A 23318-nucleotide genomic window follows, 5' to 3' on the forward strand; every position below is an offset into this window, starting at 1 on the left:
TTTGCAGGGTAGAAACTATACAGAAAAATTAAAAAAAAAAACAACAACTACATGGTACCCAGGAAAGTTACTATTAGGTCCAATACAAGGACTTTCTCAGTCAATGGTTAAAAATTATCACTAGCTCCTTAATGGAGAGGAAGTGGAGATAACTGCCGGAATCTATTTACTTCTTTATATTCAATTACATGTTGATCTCATTAGGAAAATTGGTTTGACATTCTCAACAAATTTTATCATCATTCTCGTAACATCCTGAGTTGAAGACTTCTAGTGTTTTTTTTTTTTTTTTTTACATATAGATATCTTGACTGGATAATTAAATCCAATAATATGTTATCCAGATGAACAGAACTAGAAATGTACAAGAGAAGATCTTCTTTACTTGTCTTGAGATAATTTTAGTTCAAATTAGATAGTCCTAGTACTAAGAAATGTTACCCTAAGCTACAAATATATGGAAATATTCAGCTGCAAAATACAAACAGAATAAAATTGCCATAAAAATGTATTATATCAAAGACACTACAGTTAAAGACAACAACATTAGCCTGAATTGGCAAAACAAATCTAAAATATTCACAGGTTCTTTATCTTAAGCCACATTTAATCTCTTTTCAATTATGCTTTTTATTTGTTAAAATCTGTATGTCAATGAATTAGTTGCAGAAATAAATATAAAAATATTCCAAAATAAGTCTCAACCTCTATTAATATAAATATTATTTCAATTTTGAAATACTTTCAAAATCAAATGGATTAAGTATTCCCAAATGTGGAAAAAAACACAATTTTTTTTTACATAAACCAATTGTATAAATATATTTTATGTCACTAAATAATCATAATTTCCATCAATAGAGTGGTTTAATTGATATTATATATTTTATCCAGGCAATTATTTAAAAACAAGCAGTACACATACATGAGTATTTGTAGATGTGTATAATGGCATATGTGTTACTAAACTACCTATGTTGGTCCTTAGGTCCATAGCTCCTACTGTCTAAGCAACCATATTCTGCACCTTTTTGGAACAGCCCTTCCATCACAGCCGACTGGACTGGGCCGACCTAGGATAGAGAGCTACATCAAACCTCTTGTGTTCTGGCTCAAAATTGTGACTTGGGTCAACTATATTTTTCCTTGAAATTTGAAACAAGAAAATTAAGAGACTGTACAAATTAAATGAAAGAATAAGTTGTGCTTTAAAATGAGGCAATGGAAGTGTAAGAAGAAAGCACATGCTACTGTAACAATACACATCAGTTAAAATTGAAACGTAGCAGGAGGTAGGACAAAATATAAAAGACAAAAAGGCAGACAAAAGAGTTAGGGATGGAGACCTGTTCTGCAGAAGGAGTTGTCAAAAAGTTTCCGCACAGTAGGAAGCCCTCTCACAGGCAGGTCTGTGGGGAGTTTTCAAATCTCAGAAGGCAACACAAAACAAACGAACAAAACAAAACAAAAAAAAAACCCACGGAATACACACCTAATTGCAGAAAGAGAACTTACCCTTGATAGGCTCCAAGATGACCATTATATCTACTACTGCGGGCAGGAATCCCTCAGAAGAAATGGAGTAGCCATCATGGTCAACAGAAGAGTCCAAAATGCAGTACGTGGATGCAGTCTCAAAAATGACAGAATGATCTCTGTTCGTCTCCAAGGCAAACCATTCAATATCACAGTAATCCAAGTCTATGCCCCAACCAGTAACACTGAAGAAGCTGAAGTTGAATGGTTCTATGAAGACCTACAAGACCTTTTAGAACTAACACCCAAAAAAGATGTCCTTTTCATTATAGGGGACTGGAATGCAAAAGTAGGAAGTCAAGAAACACCTGGAGTAACAGGCAAATTTGGCGTTGGAATGCAGAATGAAGCAGGGGAAAGACTAATAGAGTTTTGCCAAGAGAACGCACTGGTCAAAGCAAGCACCCTCTTCCAACAACACAAGAGAAGACTCTACACATGGACATCACCAGATGGTCAACACCAAAATCAGATTGATTATATTCTCTGCAGCCAAAGATGGAGAAGCTCTATACAGTCAACAAAAACAAGACAAGGAGCTGACTGTGGCTCAGATCATGAACTCCTTATTACCAAATTCAGACTGAAATTGAAGAAAGCAGGGAAAACCACTAGACCATTCAGATATGACCTAAATCAAATCCCTTATGATTATACAGTGGAAGTGAGAAATAGATTTAAGAGTCTAGATCTGATAGATACAGTGCCTGATGAACTATGGAATGAGGTTCGTGACACAGTACAGAAGACAGGGATCATGACCATCCCGATGGAAAAGAAATGTGAAAAAGCAAAATGGCTGTCTGGGGAAGCCTTACAAAAAGCTGTGAAAAGAAGAGAAGCGAAACACCAAGGAGAAAAGGAAAGATATAAGCATCTGAATGCACAGTTCCAAAGAATAGCAAGAAGAGATAAGAAAGCCTTCTTCAGCAATCAATGCAATGAAATAGAGGAAAACAATAGAATGGGAAAGGCTAGAGATCTCCTCAAGAAAATGAGAGATACCAAGGGAACATTTCATGCAAAGATGGGCTCGATAAAGGACAGAAATGGTATGGACCTAACAGAAGCAGAAGATATTAAGAAGAGGTGGCAAGAATACACGGAAGAACTGTACAAAAAAGATCTTCATGACCCGGACAATCACGATGGTGTGATCACTCATCTAGAGCCAGACATCTTGGAATGTGAAGTCAAGTGGGCCTTAGAAGGTATCACTACAAACAAAGCTAGTGGAGGTGATGGAATTCCAGTAGAGCTATTTCAAATCCTGAAAGATGATGCTATGAAAGTGCTGCACTCAATATGCCAACAAATTTGGAAAACTCAGCAGTGGCCACAGGACTGGAAAGGTCAGTTTTCATTCCAATTCCAAAGAAAGGAAATGCCAAAGAATGCTCAGACTACCACACAATTGCACTCATCTCACATGCTAGTAAAGTAATGCTCAAAATTCTCCAAGCCAGGCTTCAGCAATATGTGAACCTTGAACTTCCAAATGTTCAAGCTGGTTTTAGAAAAGGCAGAGGAACCAGAGACCAAATTACCAACATCCGCTGGATCATGGAAAAAGTAAGACAGTTCCAGAAAATCATCTATTTCTGCTTTATTGACTATGCCAAAGCCTTGACTGTGTGGATCACAATAAACTGTGGAAAATTCGAAAGGGATGGGAATACCAGACCACCTGACCTGCCTCTTGAGAAACCTGTATGCAGGTCAGGAAGCAACAGTTAGAACTGGACATGGAACAACAGACTGGTTCCAAATAGGAAAAGGAGTATGTCAAGGCTGTATATTATCACCCTGCTTATTTAACTTCTATGCAGAGTACATCATGAGAAACGCTGGACTGGAAGAACCACAAGCTGGAATCAAGATTGCCGGGAGAAATATCAATAACCTCAGATATGCAGATGACACAACCCTTATGGCAGAAAGTGAAGAAGAACTAAAAAGCCTCTTGATGAAAGTAAAAGAGGAGAGTGAAAAAGTTAGCTTAAAACTCAACATTCAGAAAATGAAGATCATGGCATCCAGTCCCATCACTCCATGGGAAATAGATGGGGAAACAGTGGGAACAGTTTCAGACTTTATTTCTGAGGGCTCCAAAATCACTGCAGATGGTGACTGCAGCCATGAAATTAAAAGACACTTACTCCTTGGAAGAAAAGTTATGACCAATCCTAGATAGCATATTCAAAAGCAGAGACATTACTTTGCCGACTAAGGTCTTTCTAGTCAAGGCAATGGTTTTTCCAGTGGTCATGTATGGATGTGAGAATTGGACTGTGAAGAAGGCTGAGCACCGAAGAATTGATGCTTTTGAACTGTGGTGTTGGAGAAGACTCTTGAGAGTCCCTTGGACTGCAAGGAGATCCAATCAGTCCATTCTGAAGGACATCAACCCTGGGATTTCTTTGGAAGGAATGATGCTAAAGCTGAAACTCCAGTACTTTGGCCACCTCATGTGAAGAGTTGACTCATTGGAAAAGACTTTGATGCTGGGAGGGATTGGGGGCAGGAAAAGAAGGGGATGACAGAGGATGAGATGGCTGGATGGCATCACTGATTCAATGGACGCGAGTCTGAGTGAACTCCGGGAGTTGGTGATGGACAGGGAGGCCTGGTGTGCTGTGATTCATGGGGTCGCAAAGAGTCGGACATGACTGAGTGACTGAACTGAACTGAACCGGCTCACAGAACAAAGGATTGAGCAAATACCAAAGGAGAACTGCATACCAGTCCCTCCCCACCTGGAAGCAGAGAGGCAGGCTTCCTACAGCCAGAGCCAGAAGGCAACAGGCTGTTGCAGTCTCAGCCACAGAGATGGCACTTTCCACCACACTGTAAGCAGGCTCCCAGCTGCTAACCAGGTCTTCCTGAGATCCTGGATGATTGACATCTGCCAGGAGGGTCATAGTCTGAGATCAGCTCTTTAGAAGAGACATACAGTGCACCTGAGATGATGCTCTCATGACACACCCAGGAAACTGCACAGCCTGGACCAGGGAGGTGATTAAGACACATAGTCCACCTGGGACAGTGTGCTCGCCAAGAACCTGGTCACCTGAGCTGCTCAGACCTGGGAAGGGCACAAAACACACACCCAACCCACAGAGACTGAGCCAGAACTGTGCCTGAGTGTCTCTTGTAAATATAAGGGTCAGCAGTGGCCTGCCACAGGGGCAGGGGCTCTGGGTGCAGCAGACCAGAGTACAGCACAAGCCTTCTTGGAGGAGGTCACCATTAACCCCACCACAGAACCACCAGAACCTACATGGGACTGGGGGAAACAGACTCTTGGAGGGCACAAACAAGACCTTGTGTGCACCAGGACCCAGGAGAAAGGAGCAGTGAACCCACAAGAAACTGACCTAGACAGGACCATGAGTCTCCAGGAGTCTCCGGCAGAGGCATGGGTTGGTGGTGGCCTGCTTCAGGGTCAGTCACTGAGTGCAGTCATGTGTGCATGGGACATTTTGAAGGAGGTCCTCATTATCTTCATTACCTCCATCATAGTTTGGCCTCAGGTCAAACTACAGGGAAGGAACACAGGCCTGCCCATCAACAGAAAATTGGATTAAAGATTTACTGAACATGGTCCCGCCCACCAGAATAAGATCCAGTTTTCCCCTAAGTCAGTCTCTCCCATCAGGAAGCTTCCATAAACCTCTTATCCTTATCCATCAGAGGGCTGCTGCTTGCTGCTGCTGCTAAGTTGCTTCAGTCATGTCTGACTCTGTGTGACCCCATAGACAGCAGCCCACCAGGCTCCCTCGTCCCTGGGGTTCTCCAGACAAGAACACTGGAGTGAGTTGCCATTTCCTTCTCCAATGCATGAAAGTGAAAAGTGAAAGTGAAGTCATTCAGTCGTGTCTGACTCTTAGCAACCCCATGGACTGCAGCCCACCAGGCTCCTCCATTCATGGGATTTTCCAGGCAAGAGTACTGCAGTGGGGTGCCATTGCCTTCTCTGCCATCAAAGGTCAGACAGACTGAAAAACACAATCACAGTAAACTAAACCAAACTGATCACAAGGACCGCAGCCTTGTCTAGCTCAATGAAACCATTAGCCATGCCATGTAGGGACACCCAAGACAGACAGGTCATGGCGGAGAGTTCTGACAAAACGTGGCCCACTGGAGAAGGGAATGGAAAGCCACTTCAGTATTTTTACCTTGGGAACCCCATGAACAGTATGAAAACACAGAAAGATAGGACACTGAAAGATGAACTCCCCAGGTCAGTAGGTGCCCAATATGCTACTGGAGATCAGTGGAGAAATAACTCCAGAAAGAATGAAGAGATGGAGCCATAGCAAAAACAGCACCAAGTTGTAGATGTGACTGGTGATAGAAACAAAATCTGATACTGTAACAAGCAATACTGCATAGGAACCTGGAATGTCAGGTCCATGAATCAAGGCAAATTGGAAGTGGTCAAACAGGAGATGGCAAGAGAAAAGATTGACATTTTATGAATCAGAGAACTGAAATGGACTGGAATGGGTGAATTTAACTCAGATGACCATTATATCTACTACTGTGGGCAGGAATCCCTTAGAAGAAATGGAGTAGCCATCATGGTCAACAAAAGAGTCTGAAATGCAGTACTTGGATGCAATCTCAAAAATGACAGAAAGATCTCTGTTCTTTCCCAAAGAAAATCATTCAATATCGTGGTAATCCAAGTGTATGCCCCAACCAGCAACACTGAAGAAGCTGAAGTTGAATGGTTCTATGAAGACCTACAAAACCTTTTAGAATTAACAACCAAAAAAGATGTCCTTCTCATTATAGGGGACCGGAATGTAAAAGTAGGAAGTCAAGAAACACCTGGAGTAACAGGCAAATTTGGCCTTAGAGTACAGAATGAAGCAGGGCAAAGGCTAATAGAGTTTTGCCAAGAGAACTTACTGATCATAGCAAACATTCTCTTCCAACAAAACAAGAGAAGACCTGTAGAGACACATGGACATCACCAGATGGCCAACACTGAAATCAGATTGATTATATTCTTTGCAGCCAAAGATGGAAAAGCTCTATACAGTCAGCAAAAAACAGGACCAGGAGCTGCCTGTGGCTTAGATCATGAACCCCTTATTGCCAAATTCACACTTAAATTGAAGAAAGTAGGGAAAACCACCAGACCATTGGGGTATGACCTATATCAAATCCCTTATGATTATACAGTGGAAGTGACAAATAGATTTAAGGGATTAGATGTGATAGACAGAGTGCCTGAAGAACTATGGACAGAGGTTTGTGACATTGTATAGGAGTCAGGGATCAAGACTATCCCCAAGAAAAAGAAATGCAAACGGGCAAAATGGTTGTCTGAGGAGGCCTTACAAACAGATGGAAAGAAGAGAAGCCAAAGGCAAGGGAGAAAAGGAAAGATATAGGCATTTGAATGTAGAGTTCCAAAGAAGAGCACAGAGAGATAAGAAAACCTTCCTCAGTAATCAATGCAAAGAAATAGAGGAAAACAATAAAATGGAAAAGACTAGAGATCTCTTCAAGAAAATTAGAGATACCAAGGGAACATTTCATGCAAACGTAGGCTCAATAAAGGACAGAAATGGTATGGACCTAACAGAAGCAGAAGATATTAAGAAGAGGTGGCAAGAATACACAGAAGAACTATACAAAAAGGATCTTCATGACCCAGATAACCACAATGGTGTGATCACTCACCTAGAGCCAGATATCCTGGAATGCAAAGTCAAGTGGGCCTTAGGAAGCCTCACTACAAACAAAGCTAGTGGAGATGATGGAATTCCAGTTGAGCGATTTCAAATTCTAAAAGATGATGCTGTGAAAGTGCTGCACTCAATATGCCAGCAAATTTGGAAAACTCAGCAGTGGCCATAGGACTGGAAAAGGTCAGTTTTCATTCCAATCCCAAAGAAAGGCAATCCCAAAGAATGCTCAAACTACTGCACAATTGCACTCATCTCACATGGTAGCAAAGTAATGCTCAAAATTCTCCAAGCCAGGCTTCAACAGTACAACACTATCTGAACCATGAACTTTCAGATGTTCAAGCTGGATTTAGAAAAGGCAGAGGAACCAGAGATCAAATTACCAACAACTGTTAGATCATCGAAAACGCAAGAGTTCCAGAATAACATCTACTTTGGCTTTATTGACTACACCAAAGCCTTTGACTGTGTGGATCACAACAAACTGTGGAAAATTCTTCAAGAGATGGGAATAGCAGACCACCTGACCTGTCTCCTGGGAATCTGTGTGCAAGTCAAGAAGCCACAGTTAGAACTGGACATGGAACAACAGAATGGTTCCAAACTGGGAAGGAGTACATCAAGGCTATATATTGTCACCATGCTTATTTAACTTATAGGCAGAGTACATCATGAGAAATGCCAGGTTGGATGAAGCACAATCTGGTATCAAGATTTCCAGGAGAAATATCAATAATCTCAGATACAGAGATGACACCACCCTTATGGCAGAAAGTGAAGAAGAACTAAAGAGGCTCTTGATGAAAGTGAAAGAGAAGAGTGAAAAAGTTGGCTTAAAACTCAACATTCAGAAAACTAAGATCATGGCATCTGGTCCCATCACTTCATGGCAAATAGATGGGGAAACAGTGGAACCAGTGGCTGACTTTATTTTGGGGGGCTCCAAAATCACTGCAGATGGTAACTGCACCCATGAAATTAAGACACTTGCTCCTTGGTAGAAAAGTTATGACCCCTAGACGGCATATTAAAAAGCAGAGACATTACTTTATCAACACAGGTTCATCTAGTCAAAGCCACAGTTTTTCCAGTAGTCAGGTATAGATGTGAGAGTCGGACTATAAAGAAATCTGAGCACAGAAGAATTGATGCTTTTGAACTACAGTGTTGGAGAAGAATCGTGAGAGTCCCTTGGACTGGAAGGAGATCCAACCAGTCCATCCTAAAGGAAATCAGTCCTGAATATTCATTGGAAGGACTGATGCTGAAGCTGAAAATCCAATACCTTGTCCTCTTGATGCAAAGAACCAACTCATTGGAAAAGACTCTGAAGTTTTGAAAGATTGAAGTCGGGAGGAGAAGGGGACAACAGAAGACGAGATGTTTGAATGGCATCACCAACTCAATGGATGTGAGTTTGAGTAGGCTTCGGGAGTTGGTGATGGATAGGGAAGCTTGGCGTGCTGCAGTCCTTGGGACTGCAAAGAGTCAGACACGACTGAGTGACTGAAATGAACTGAACTGAACTGAGTGCTTATCCTATGTGCCCAAAACTATGCTAAATATGTTACATGCATCATCTCATGTAATCTTAATGATGCTGCTAAGTCACTTCAGTCGTGTCCGACTCTGTGCGACCCCATAGATGGCAGCCCACCAGGCCAGGCTGCCCCATCCCTGGGATTCTCCAGGCAAGAACACTGGAGTGGGTTGCCATTTCCTTCTCTAATGCATGAAAGTGAAAAATGAAAGTGAAGTCGCTCAGTCGTGTCCAACCCTTAGCATGGACTACAGCCTACCAGGCTCCTCCGTCCATGGGATTTTCCAGGCAAGAGTACTGGAGTGGGGTGCCATTGCCTTCTCCAATCTTAATGATAACCCTATGTAATAGATATTCTTTTTAGTCACAATTTACAGAGTAGCAAACTGAGTCACAGAGAGGGTAAGTAACTTGCCCAAAGTCAAATATTTGTGTAAAACCAGAATTAGTATAGAACATGAGTATCTGAATCCTTATTTCTTATACTTATCCACTGTACAATCCTGCCAGTTATATGAGAAAATGGCAACTAAAAAACCATAAGAAAAGATCATGTCCTTTCCTGAAAAGGAAAGACAATCTAAAGCAAGAATCTTGTATATCTAGTTCCCCAAAAGATTGACTACAATATACATCCTATCCTTGGGCTCATGTAAGATTTCTAAATCCTGAAAGTCAAATGTGCCAAGTAAACATAATTGATACATACACTTCTATATGCTCAACAAATTGTTCTACTTATGAGTCCTTCTACCCTGTCTTAATATATATAAATTTGAACAGTCACCAGAAAAAGTACTTTCCATATATATATTTTTTTAAATTACCATTGTACTCTTGGTTTGAGGAACACTGTGATGTTGAACTTGAAATTGAGCTTATAATTTACCAAAATCACAATTAAGCATTTTTAATTATCAAAGAGGGACAGAGTGCTTATCAAGGAACTCAATTATAAATATTCATTCAGCAGCTATTATTGCATGGTTCTAGGCACTGAAGATGTAACAATGAATCAAGCAAACAATAAAAGAATTCCTGCCTTCACTGAATTTGCATTCTATTTGTACAAGACAATTGAAAAAAATTAATGTGGTGCAGTACTAGATCCATACCAATAGACAGCTTCTAGAAGAATGATGCCAAACCACAACTTCAAACTGCATGGCCAGAGCGGACCAAGTTCATCCACATAATTGAAAAAGAGAACACTTATGAGAACTCTCCCTAAATGTGCCCACTGTTGGAATTCTATGTTTGACCTTTTTAAGAACTATTTACACAGTGTGGGCATAGATAAGTCATAAATTATAATGACTGTCCAAAATGAGAAACTTATTTGCACATGCCCATTCTGGTTGGCTGACTTCCCAGATGAATTCTGTATGAGAATATAATAAAATTCAGATGGAATTCATGATTTTGAACTGGACTTACAGAATAGTAATTAAAGTCTGCAGTGCTAATAACAGACTTAGTAAATCAGTATTATTAAATTTCTATATCAGATAATATAAAATTTGAGAGTTAAAAAAGAGCAAAAAAGCTTATCTCAGCATGGTTTTGAACAAAAGTAAAAGTAGTATTTACATAAAAATGAGACACCCAACATTTCCTTATAAAGATACATACCTCTAATACCAAAACAGGCCACTCAGAAATATACATGCAGCTCTTTCCCACACACGTAACAGAGTCTGATTCCATTTTTGATGCTTGATTGCTGACACTTATCCAGTTTTCCCCTTTCCCCTCCCCTCCTGCCCCACATGTAGGAAAACTGAGAAGAAAGCTCAGATGCCCCCTCTCTTGGTGATGTCAGGAAGTTCAAAATACTCAAGTCCTGGTCCATAGGGTTACAAAGAGCTGGACACAACTGAAGCAACTTAGTATGCATACAAAACTTTGCACAGCTTTTTGAAGCAAGTATGGTATCATCAGTCTTAACATCTGAAGCAAATATCGGGTGGGAGATTCATCTCTCCTCTTCAGGGTGACCAGAACAACTGACCCAGCAGGCATGTCCAAATGATAATCAACCAGTGATGGTAGGGTCAGGAAGGTTGGGGGAGGTCTTTCTCCTCTTGCTCAGGCTTGCTAACTAGCTCTGCTGCCTGTGGACTAGCTTGTGCTTTGAGCTGTGCCTCTCTTTGCTGCATTTGCTGAGTCCCTGTTCAAGCTTCTGTTGTGGATTCAACTGACCTGCACCAAAAGTTTCACTCTTTGGCACTTAGGACAGGAGTATGGAATTGGGGCCCACCTTAAAGTGACTGTGATCATGCTTCTCACCCTGGACCTATCTGTGAGTCATGTGTCTTGATTCCAGCACACAATGCCACTGATGCTAGACTCAGAGTATGTGTTTCACTGAGGAACTGGCCCTTTTTTATTTTTTTATTTTTTTACAAATCCACACTTTTATTTATTTTCAAGAAGTTTAAATTTTCGAAGGGTACAGCATCACACGAATTCTGTGTCCAATGGCCTTAGCAGGAAGGTTGCTTCGGAATTTGGCACGAACCATGCCACTGTTTCCATGAGCTCAAGTGATCTTCCCCCAGATTGCTCTGGTTTTGTTAGGTTTTCCACCAGGACTTACTGTGTTGTTCTTTGCTTTGTACACATAAGCATATCTCTTGCCTAAATAGAATTCAGTTTCATCTCAAGCATATACACCTTCAATTTTCAGGAGAGCAGTGTGTTCCCTTTGGTTCCAGAGACCCTGTTTACAGCCAGCAAAAATTGCCTTGGACCACAGCCTTCCAGACATATTTGTCGTTTTAGAAGTCCCGTTCCCAGCAGGCCTTCACAGGGTCCAAGATGGCTGAAAGAGTGGAACTGGCCCTTTTTTAGAGCAGCAGTCCTCAGTCTTCTGGGTATCGTGGAAGACAATTTTTTTTTTTTTTTTTTTTTTTACAAACAGGACAAGGGGTATGGTTTGGGAAGGATTGAAGTACATTTAGGGTTAGTGCTCTTGTGATAATCTAATGTTGCTGCTGATCTGAAAGGAGGCGGAGCTCAGATGATCAAGCAAGTGAAGAGGAACAGCTGTCAGTACAGATGAAGCTTCACTCACCTGCTGTTCACCCTCTGTGGTGCAACCCAGTTCCTAACAAGTACATGTGGTACTGACCCAGGGTTTGGGGACCCCTGCTGTAGAGTGCTCAGGAGAAAGACCAATATTCTGTACAAGGGATGGGCCCCCTGGCTGATCTCTTGTGTGGACGAAAAGCAGTTACTATGTGACATGCTAAGGTCCCACTCTAAGAACAGATGGCTGAAACTAGGACACTATTAACTGCCTTTGCTAATGCTGCTGCCTATACCTCTGTCAACAATAAAGGTCTTTACCTTAGGATTACCAAGAAAAACAGCCATGCTCCCCCCATGCCTCCCCCAACGCCCCACCCCATGCCACAGCCAAGGGTTAAGCCAAACACAACATCAACCTGGATTTCTTAAATTCCACAAAGTAACCATTGACATGGAGGAGAACTCTAATCTTTCAGATACTGATTTGAGGCTTCTGAAAGAAGAAACATAAATATGAAGTGTATAGAGGACCACCTTTCCATTGAGGCATACTGAACAAAACAACCATAAACAGAAAACTAATACAAGAGATGGAAACAAACAAACAAAAAATGAAACAGAAGTCCATACCTTGACTAACTGGAACATCAAATTTTACTTAAAAAAAATTTATACAACAAAAAGATAAAAGGAAAATAATTAGCTTTCATGCCTTTACAGTGTTGGTTCTGAATCAATTTTAACAAATATTGAAATGCACCAACTGTCAAATTCTCACGTTGTTCAATCACTAAGTCATATCTGATGCTTAACAACCTCATGGACTGCAGCATGCCCGGATTCCCTGTCCTTCACTATCCCCCAAAGTTTGCTCAAACTCATGTTCATTGAGTCAGTGATACCATTCAACATCTCATCCACTATCACCCCTTCTCCTCCTGACCTCAATTTTTCCCAGCATTAGGGTCTTTCCCAATGAGTCAGCTCTTTGCACCAGGTGGCAAAAGTATTGGAGTTTCAGTTTCAGCATCAGTTCAGTTCAGTTCAGTTGCTAGGTCATGTCCGACTCATTGAGACCTCATGAACACAGGACGTCAGGCCTCCCTGTCCATCACCAACTCCCGGAGTCCACCCAAACCCATGTCCATCGAGTCGGTGATGCCATCCAACCATCTCATCCTCTGTCATCCCCTTCTCTTCCTGCTTTCAATCTTTCCCAGCATCAGGGTCTTTTCAAATGAGTCAACTCTTCGCATCAGGTGGCTAAAATATTGGAGTTTCAGCTTCTACAGCAGTCCTTCCAAAGAACACCCAGGACTGATCTCCTTTAGGATGGACTGGATGGATCTCCTTGCAGTCCAAGGGACTCTCAAGAGTCTTCTCCAACTTCACAGTTCAAAAACATCAATGCTTTGGCACTCAGCTTTCTTTATAGTCCAACTCTCACATCCTTACATGACCACTGGAAAAACCATAGCCTTGACTAGATGGACATTTGTTGGGAAAGTAATGTCTCTGCTTTTTAATGTGCTGTCTAGGTTGATCATAACTTTCCTTCCAAAGAGCAAGCGTCTTTTAATCTCATGGCTGAGAATCACCATCTGCAGTGATTTTGGAGCCCCCAAAAATAAAGTCAGCCACTTGTTCCACTGTTTCCCCATCTATTTTCCATGAAGTGATGGGACCGGATGCCATGATCTTCGTTTTCTGAATGTTGAGTTTTAAGCTAACTTTTTCACTCTCCTCTTTCACTTTCATCAAGAGGCTCTTTAGTTCTTCTTCACTTTCTGCTATAAGGGTGGTGTCATCTGCATATCTCAGGTTATTGATATTTCTCCCAGCAATCTTGATTCCAGCTTGTGCTTCTTCCAGCCCATGCTTCTTCCAGCCCAGCATTTCTCATGATGCATGTAAGTTAAATAAGCAGGGTGACAATATACAGCCTTGACGTACTCCTTTTCCTATTTGGAACCAGTCTGTTGTTCAGTTCTAACTCTTGCTTCCTGACCTGCATACAGGTTTCTCAAGAGGCATGTCAGGTGGTCTGGTATGCCCATCTCTCTCAAAATTTTCCACAGTTTATTGTGATCCACACAGTCAAAGGCTTTGGCATAGTCAATAAAGCATAAGTAGGTGTTTTTCTGGAACTCTCTTGCTTTTTCCATGATCCAGCAGATGTTGGCAATTTGATCTCTGGTTCCTCTGCCTTTTCTAAAACCAGCTTGAACCTCTGGAAGTTCACGGTTCACCTACTGTTGAAGCCTGGCTTGGAGAATTTTGAGCATTACTTTACTAGCATGTGAGATGAGTGCAACTGTGCAGTCGTTTGAGCATTCTTTGGCATTGCCTTTCTTTGGGATTGGAATGAAAACTGACTTTTCCAGTCCTGTGACCATTGCTGGGTTTTCCAAATTTGCTGGCATATTGAGTGCAGCACTTTCACGGCATCATCTTTCAGGATTTGAAATAGCTCAAATGGAATTCCATCATCTCCACTAGCTTTCTTCGTAGTGAGGCTTCCTAAGGCCCACTTGACTTCACATTCCAGGATATTTGGCTCTAGCTGAGTGATCACACCATTGTGGTTATCTGGGTCCTGAAGATCTTTTTTGTATAGTTTTTCTGTGTATTCTTGCCACCTCTTCTTAATATCTTCTGCTTCTGTTAGGTCCATACCATTTCTGTCCTTTATCGAGCCCATCTTTGCATGAAATGTTCCCTTGGTATCTCTCATTTTCTTGAGGAGATCTCTAGCCTTTCCCATTCTATTGTTTTCCTCTATTTCTTTGCATTGATCGCTGAGGAAGGCTTTCTTATCTCTTCTTGCTCTTCTTTGGAACTCTGCATTCAGATGGGTATATTTTTCCTTTTCTCCTTTGCTTTTCACTTCTCTTCTTCCACAGCTATTTGTAAGGCCTCCCCAGACAGCCATTTTGCTTTTTTTACATTTCTTTTTCTTGAGGATGGTCTTGATTCCTGTCTCCTGTACAATGTCACAAACCTCCATACATAGTTTATCAGGCACTGTGTCTATCAGATCTAGTCCCTTAAATCTATTTCTCACTTCTATTGTATAGTCAGAAGAGATTTGACTTAGGTCATACCTGATAGGTCTAGTGGTTTTCTCCACTTTTTTCAATTCCAGTCTGAATTTGGCAATAAGGAGTTCATGATCCGAACCACAGTCAGCTCCAGGTCTTGTTTTTGCTGACTGTATAGAGCTTCTCCATCTTTGGCTACAAAGAATATAATCAATCTGATTTCAGTGTTGGCCATCTGGTGATGTCCATGTGTGGAGTCTTCTTTTGTGTTGTTGGAAGAGGGTGTTTGCTACGACCAGTGCGTTCTCTTGGTAGAACTCTATTAGCCTTTGCCCTGCTTCATTCTGTACTCCAAGGCCAAATTTGCCTGTTATTCCAGGTGTTTTTTTGACTTCCTACTTTTGCATTCCAGCCCCCTATAGTGAAAAGGACATCTTTTTGGGGTGTTAGTTCCAGAAGGTCTTGTAGGTCTTCATAGAACTATTCAACTTCAGCTTTTCAGCATTACTGGTCAAGTATAGACTTGGATTACCGTGATATTGAATGGTTTGCCTTGAAAAGGAATAGAGATCATTCTGTAGCTTTTGAGATTGCATCCAAGTACTGCATTTTGGACTCGTGTTGACTATGACAGCTACTCCATCTCTTCTAAGGGATTCCTGTCCACAATAGTAGATATAATGGTCATCTGAGTTAAATTCACCCATTCCAGTCCATTTCAGTTCTCTGATTCCTAAAATGTCAACGTTCATTCTTGCCATCTCCTGTTTGACCACTTCCAATTTGCTTTGACTCACAGACCTAACATTCCAGGTTGCTATGCAATATTGCTCTTTACAGCATCGAACCTTGCTTCTATCACCCGTTCCATTCACAACTGGATGTTGTTTTTGCTTTGGCTCCATCTCTTCATTCTTTCTGGAGTTATTTCTCCACTGATCTCCAGTAGCATATTGGGCACCTACCGAGCTGGGAAGTTCATCTTTCAGTGTCCTATCTTTTTGCCTTTTCAAACTGTTCATGGGGTTCTTAAGGAAAGAATACTGAAGTGGTTTACCATTCCCTTCTCCAGTGGACCACATTCTGTCAGGCCTCTCCACCATGACCCATCCATCTTGGGTAGCCCCATATGGCATAGCTCATAGTTTCACTGAGTTAGACAAGGCTGTGGTCCATGTGATCAGATTGGCTTGTTGTCTGCGATTGTAGTTTCAGTCTGTCTGCCACCTGATCCCCTCTCTCAGTGCCTACCATCTTACTTGGGTTTCACTTACCTTGGACATGGAGTCTCTCTTCACAGCTGCTCCAGCTAAGTGCAGCCTTGCAATGAATACTAGGGGTTGAGTTCCTGTAGGATTGGCTTGTTTGATTTCCTTGTTTTTCAAAGACTCTCACAACCTCCATCAATTTGGAGACTCAAATTAATTTACACTAGGGCGATGGCACCCCACTCCGTTACTCTTTCCTGGAAAATTGCATGGATGGAGGAGCCTGGTAGGCTGCAGTCCATGGGGTCGCAAAGAGATGGACATGACTGAGCGACTTCTCTTTCACTTTTCACTTTCATGCATTGGAGAAGGAAATGGCAACCCACTCCAGTGTTCTTGTCTGGAGAATCCCAGGAATGGGGGAACCTGGTGGGCTGCCATCTATGGGGTCGCACAGAGTCGGACACAACTGGAGTGACTTAGCAGCAGAAGCATCAGGGCATCTACTAAACTTATACAAAGTATTTTTTAGACTCCCAGGAAAGTTATAAGATATAAAATAGAGATAGAATCCATTCTCATCTTAACCACCAGAACTATTCTTTGCCTAAATTTCACATAGCCATGAAGACCCCATGGAGGAAGCCATGGCAACTGATTCTAGTATTCTTGCCTGGAGAATCCCATGGACAGAGAAGCCTGGTGGGCTACAGTCCATAGGGTCACAAAGAGTCAGACACGACTGAAACAACTTAGCACAAATGCACACATGATGTCCACTGCTCTAAAATATCTTCCAGAGGTCATGGATACTCTGAACCAAATTAAATTAAGTCTTTGGTACTCGCAACTGGCTTCTTAAAAAGGAACTCCATGGACCTTCCCCTTAGAGGACTATTATAAGACCTATTTAGGAAAAGGGTGATAATGACCCCTATTCCTTCATCAACAGCCAGATTTGGGTTTTTCTTAAATCTGAATGAATGAATAGCACCTCAGGGTGGATTACTAATATTTACTATTACTATTACCTAATACCACAGTCTTACCCATTTAAGGTCTCCACACCCAATACTATTAAAATTATTGATTGGATGGATCCAATCAGCTATTGGTGCATATTTTGGTGTTCTAGATTTGGTTAATATGCTGTCTTCAGTGCCTATTTCAACAGCCTCTCAGTCACAGTTTACAGCTTGCCTTCACCTTTGAAGGGACAGAACAGACAACCTGGCTACCCATGGTTGAATACTTCAACTGCCCTGCCATGACACACAGTGTTTGTGGCAAAGTCTAAACTTTATCCAGCTTTCTCCAGGGGCAAGTGTTATATCACACTGATGACATTTTTCTCCAAAGAGATTCAGTTGAAACACTTAGTCAAGACATACAAACATTTACAAACAAGCTCACAAAAAAACGGGATGCCACACACAAAGTAGAAGTTCCCACCATCTCAGTTAAATTCCTGAAAATTATTTGGTAAGACAAGTGTCACTATATCTCTATCAAGAAATAGTTGTTAACCCTCAGCACTCAGTGTTAAACAAGCCCAGCATCTTTTATGCCTTTCTGGGTTCAGGACACACTATATGCCTCACTTGCAAATTTTACTTAAGCCCATTTAGGGGCTCTCCTAAAGAATCCGCCTGCAATGCAGGAGTCCTGGGTTCAATTCCTGAGTTGGGAAGATCCCCTGAAGAAGGGAAAGGCAACCCACTCCAGTATTCTTGCCTGGAGAATTCCATAGACAGAGGAGCCTGGCAGCCACAGGGTTGCAAAGAGTCAGACATGACTGAGCAACTAACACTTTCACTTTCAAACCCATTTATGCTGTTATTTACAAATAAGCCCATCTAGAATGGGATCTCCCAAAAAAAAGGCTCTAAAATCTATCCAAATTGCAGCACAGAAGGTCTTCCCACTAGTGCCCCCTGCTTTCTTGAGATTTCTTCAGTGCAAAGACTTCAGTAATTTTTTAATCTCATTTCCTGGAATCTCTGGACCACCTGTGATGGACAGGAATTGCCCATGGACTGTGGCACAAGACACTGCCCTCCTCAGTTACATTCCATCAGAGTGGCATTTGCTGCTTGTATTCAGTACTCTTCTGAAAAGAGGCGCTCTCACAGGGTCTGAGTCCAAGATCCTCCACACTTAGCTGCCTTGAGTCATGGAAGTACAACCTGCAAGAATCGCACCACCACTGAGGCCTCCTTGCTACAGAACTGCGTCAAACCCGGGCCCCTTATCACTTCCCTGCAGGAGGAAGTGGTCCACCCTATTCCACCCTCACCCCTCACCCCCTTTCCACTTCCGGGCAAGCTGATAAGAAAGCACCAGATGCTCCCTGATTTGGCACCAGCAGGACATTTGGATCACACAACCTCTGTACCATGCATAAAGAAACTCTCACCCCCAACCATAAAGAAACCCCAAGCCAGTCTCTTTCCCTTGCTTTCTCATGCCTCTCTTTCCCTTGCTTTCTCATGCCATTTTTGAACCTGCTTAGGAACATACCCTGCTGTCCCCCAACAATTCCATTATATGAGCAATAAGCCTTTTCGTACCCTCTCAGTACATGCGTAGCATCATTACTCAACATAAGAACCAAATTTGGGGTGGGTGTACAGCCTCCCTCTGCAGGCTGAGTACAACACCCGTCTACATTAATGGTTAAAACATGCCACAGTTTTTATTTTAAAACTTTTTTGAACTATGGCTTACTTAACATTTTGTAATACCCAAAATTCCATTTGTAAGAATTAGATCTCTACCTCAATTCTGATGAGCTTCCCTGGTGGCTCAGATGGTAAAGTATCTGCCTACAATGCAGGAAACCTGGGTTTGATCCCTGGGTTGGGAAGATCCCCTGAAGAAAGGAATGGCAACCCATTCCACCATCCTTGCCTGGGAAATTCCATGGACAGAAGAGCCTGATGGGCTACAGTCCATGGGATCGCAAAGAGTCAACACAACTGAGAGACAAACACTTTCACTTTTCATTTTTCAATTCTGATGATCTGAGTACATATAGAAACAAAGCTTTCCCTGAGCTTTCACGTAACAAACATTTATGGGACATCCCTTGTGGCCCAGTGGTTAAGAATCCACCTTGAGATGCAGGAAATGCTAGTTCAGTCCCTGTTCGGGGGACCTAGGATCCCACATCAGTGGGGCAACTAAGCCCATGCACCTTTGCGCTGCGAAGGAAGATCCCACACAAGAAATGAAGATCCCGTGTGCCACAACTAAGGTCTGAGGCAGCCAAATAAACAAATATTTTTTAAAAAAAATTTATTGAATACATACTACAAAACATTTCTTGAATATATACTACATAAACAGATCAAAGCCATTTCAGGAAATGCTAATTTTCAACTGTGACAAGTTCCAGGGAAGAAAAGTCTACGATGCTGGGTGGACCTGTCTGTTATAATGGATGGGATCAATCCTAGACAGGAAGTTTAAGGAACTGATATCTGTGCTGAAAGCTGAAGAATGAGAAGTGAACTAGTGGATAGTGATGAGAATTCCAGGCAGGACTAACACAGGACAGGGGGAGCTTAGGGAAATCGGAGGGCCTGAAACTCAGAGCAGTCAATGCCATCAGATGGTTTCAGGGTAAGCAAAACATAAGCAGACTTGTATTTTTAAATGATTACTCTGAGTCAGCATGAAGAATGAATTGAAGAAGGTTGAGTAGTAGAAGATCAAGTATCAATACCAAATGCCAGTACACAGTCACTGCAGAGGATGGTATATACCTCAGTTTGTGTTTTCTTCTAAGTTTAGGTTAAGTTCAGAGAACTTCATCTTCTGAAATGGATATTTAAAGAAAAATTACTCACAATTAATGCCTTCACCATTTATAGAAGTAATATCTTAAATATGACTCTCTATAGCAATGAAAATTAAGCCTCGTTTATTTTGCAGTAATCCAAAACTTATAGACAGCAGATGTTTAGTTGGCCTAAAGAAACCTTGAAGCTGACTGTTCCCAATTAGTGTGGAAATTCAACTGCTAAAGTATATTAATACCCTAGAGGGAAAAACAGTTTAAATACCCACACAAGAATCTAAATAGTTTAATACATTTGGTTTCTGTGGAGAAAACAGTCAGTAGCAGGCCGTGTGTGCATACTAAGTCACTTCGGTCATGTCATGTCTGACTCTTTGCGATCCTGTGAACCAAAGCCTGCCTGGCTCCTCTGTTCATGGGATTCTCCAAGCAAGAATCCTGGAGTGGGTTGCCATGTCCTCTTCCAGGGGATCTTCCTGACCCAGGGATCAAACCCATGTCTTTTATGTCTCCTGAATTGGCAAGTGGGTTCTTTACCACTAGTGCCAACTGGGAATCCAATAGCAGGCTTGAGATTGTTAATTCTAAAAAGGCTTGCATGAAAGTTGGGCCATTGGCTGAAGTATGGGAACTTGTATTTGAGGCACATTTCCACCATTACTAGAACTGACCATGCCAAAATTGTGTGTACACACAATGTGGTTTTGGCCAAACACGTGCTTTCCTTCTGAGACTCTCAATATTGGTACATACCAGGCAAACAGGACAATGTGACTAGACTTCTTGGGCAGTGAGTCTCCAGTGAGCTTCCCCAGTAGCCATGTTGTCACAATTTTTTGCTGGAGGGATTAGGCAGGTCCTCTGAGACTCTGCTGGGAGAAGCAAGACTTAGGAAGCTGGAGTGTGATTCCCGTCAGATGTCAGCCCACCTGTCTGTTTCTTTTGCTGACCCTGCCTTGCATCCTTTCACTCTAATAAATCTTGGCTGTGAGTATGGCTATACTCAATCCTATGAGTCCCTGAATCCATCTCCAAACCTGACAACAGTCTTGTGACCCTGACACAGTTTCCATATTTTATCAGTAAAATAATAGGAATGAACAAATATATCATTTATTCCTATTTTGGAATTCTTATACTTAATAATTTTTAATAAAATATTAACATATTATTTGCCTAGTCATATTTAAAAGTAATAAGCATTTCTAGAAGATACTGTATTCCTGGTGCCCACTGATCTATGCATCATAGTTAAGTTTCTCTCCTATATATTCTCTACAAATTTTTCCATGGATATATACTCTGTTGGTCTTCCCAGGTGACTCAGTGGGTAAAGAATCTGCCTGCAATGCAAGAGACACGAATTCAATTCCTAGATCTGGAAGCTTCCCTGGAGGAAGGCATGACAACCCACTCCACTGTTCTTGTCTGGAGAATCCCATGGACTGAGGAGCCTGGCGGGCTATAGGTGGCAAAGAGTCAGACAGGACTGAAGCAGCTGAGCCCACATATACAGTCTGTTAGATATATATATACATAGGGGTTTCCCTGGTGGCTCAGCAGTAAAAAACTGCCTGCAATGCAGAAGACACAGTTGATGCAGGTTCAATCCCTGCATCAGGAAGATTTCCTGGAATATGAAATGGCAATCCACCCCAGTATTATTGCCTGGAAAATTCCACGGACAGAGGAACCTGGCAGGTTACAGTCCATGGGATCACAAAAAGTCAGCCACTATTGAGCGACTGAGCATGCAAACACAGACATATGTGGATACAAATATAGATCTAGATAAGACAGATGTACATATATATATGTATATTTCAAAAGAGAAAGAAGAGAGACTTCTAACAACAGATTTCTCTGAGAGTAGATCAAGAAAACCTTTTTAATTACAACAGTGTAATGCAAGTGGTCCTTATATTGCACTAAATAAACATGGAATTTTGTTTTTTTAAGGTTAAAAATATTTTTCACTACCTGGGGCTTTCTGGCTTTCAGCTTGACTCACACACTTGCTTCTAACTGAGGTGAGCTTGGCAAACAGGCATGATTTCATGAAAAAATAATCTAAGTTTGTAGGGGTCCACATGATAATTATCAGGCAAGTTTCTATCACCTGGGTGTCTAAATATCCAAGGCTTACTCCCCATGTAAAGCCAGACTTTACCAGACTTTCAGAGAGCAATTTTAAGATCATGGTACATTTTAGAGTCCTTAGATGCTGTCAGATACAATGGGGACAAATGTAATTATATTTTTAAAATTAATTTTTTATTGAGGTATAGTTGATTTACAATATGGTGTTCATTTCAGGTATAATTAAATCTTAAAATAGAAGAAAAAAGCACATTATTAGTGATAGGTTGAAAGATTATTATTTTAGTGCCCATCATTATATTAATAGTACATTACGCCAGAATGTAAAGATATTTTGAAACTTCTTTATTGGACACACGGGTTAGTAAAGAGCATGAAACCGTATTTTTTCTTTAAAGATTTTAATTCAGTCCTGTAATTGAATATTATTTCAGTCAGTTTCAGAATGAGTGATCCTTGATGGAAGAATCCAGGAGGAAGCTATCACTTTGATTTCTCCTTAAGAATTTTAAAAATAGTTCCAGAAAACAAGAAGTGACAGATGTGACAGGTGTTTAATTTTCTATTTCATGTTAGCACAATATATTTGAGAATTATGTGTTTTATATTACAAGTATAACTGAAGACCATTTCCATAGTGAGAAGTAATTCCTTAAGAGTCTGATATGGCTGTCCTTTAACTTTTACCAATATTGTGTCAAATGAGCATAAGTCCTCCATGTGAGAAATGTGCACTCACAAGGCTTTGTAAATTCAGTTTATCTGGCTAAACTTGGTAGCACGTTTTCAATATATTTGATGCATTATTTTACCTGATTTTTGAAAAAAAAAAACATTTTATGTCCAATAATAACACATTGTGAATGTCACAATTCATCTTATCACTCATGATAATATAAAACCCACAATGAACCAAAATTGAGACAGGGCCTTTCTCACACTGTTCCTCCCATATTTGTTCTGGTGGTAGCAAAATGTAAATATCTTCTCTGCAGAACACCAAAAGCTATTTGAAAAAAGACATGTAGATGGTATTATTCTCAGGTTTTTAAGATTATTTTTCCATCTGTCAGCAAAATTGATTACAAGATAGGGGTTGTCCTAAAAGACACTTAGACCAGCCTTGGAGATTACGTATGGCCAAACCAAAAATCATCAGAGGCTCTCAAAAAATGTTATTCTTACATGAATAGGTAGAAAAGAAACAAAAAGTAATAATGATATGGATCTTTCCACCTTCCCATCTCTGATCCTCAGACTGGACACTTTCTACCTCTGTAGACACACTTCCTTCCCATCCTCACCTCACATTTTGCTTTAACAACCTTAAACTGCTTATGATATCATATA

At 41.2% G+C, this 23318-nt stretch overlaps 1 protein-coding gene and 1 pseudogene across 11 annotated transcripts in view; both read right to left on the reverse strand.

Annotated features, from left to right (window-relative positions):
- MAPK10 (mitogen-activated protein kinase 10) overlaps window positions 1-23318 on the reverse strand; it is a 417204-nt gene that overhangs the window by 213562 nt on the left and 180324 nt on the right. For 3 of the 11 annotated variants that reach the window (XM_060417390.1, XM_060417392.1, XM_042251607.2), the window contains exon 3: window positions 20622-20737. The exons of the other annotated variants lie outside the window; for them this stretch is intronic. The gene's annotated coding sequence lies outside the window, so the exon portion shown is untranslated. The remainder of the gene's footprint in view (window positions 1-20621; window positions 20738-23318) is intronic. 11 annotated transcript variants of the gene reach the window in all.
- Window positions 11047-11617, reverse strand: LOC114115338 (large ribosomal subunit protein eL33-like; annotated as a pseudogene).

Source organism: Ovis aries, chromosome 6, assembly GCF_016772045.2.
Source record: "Ovis aries strain OAR_USU_Benz2616 breed Rambouillet chromosome 6, ARS-UI_Ramb_v3.0, whole genome shotgun sequence".
NCBI lineage: Eukaryota > Metazoa > Chordata > Mammalia > Artiodactyla > Bovidae > Ovis > Ovis aries.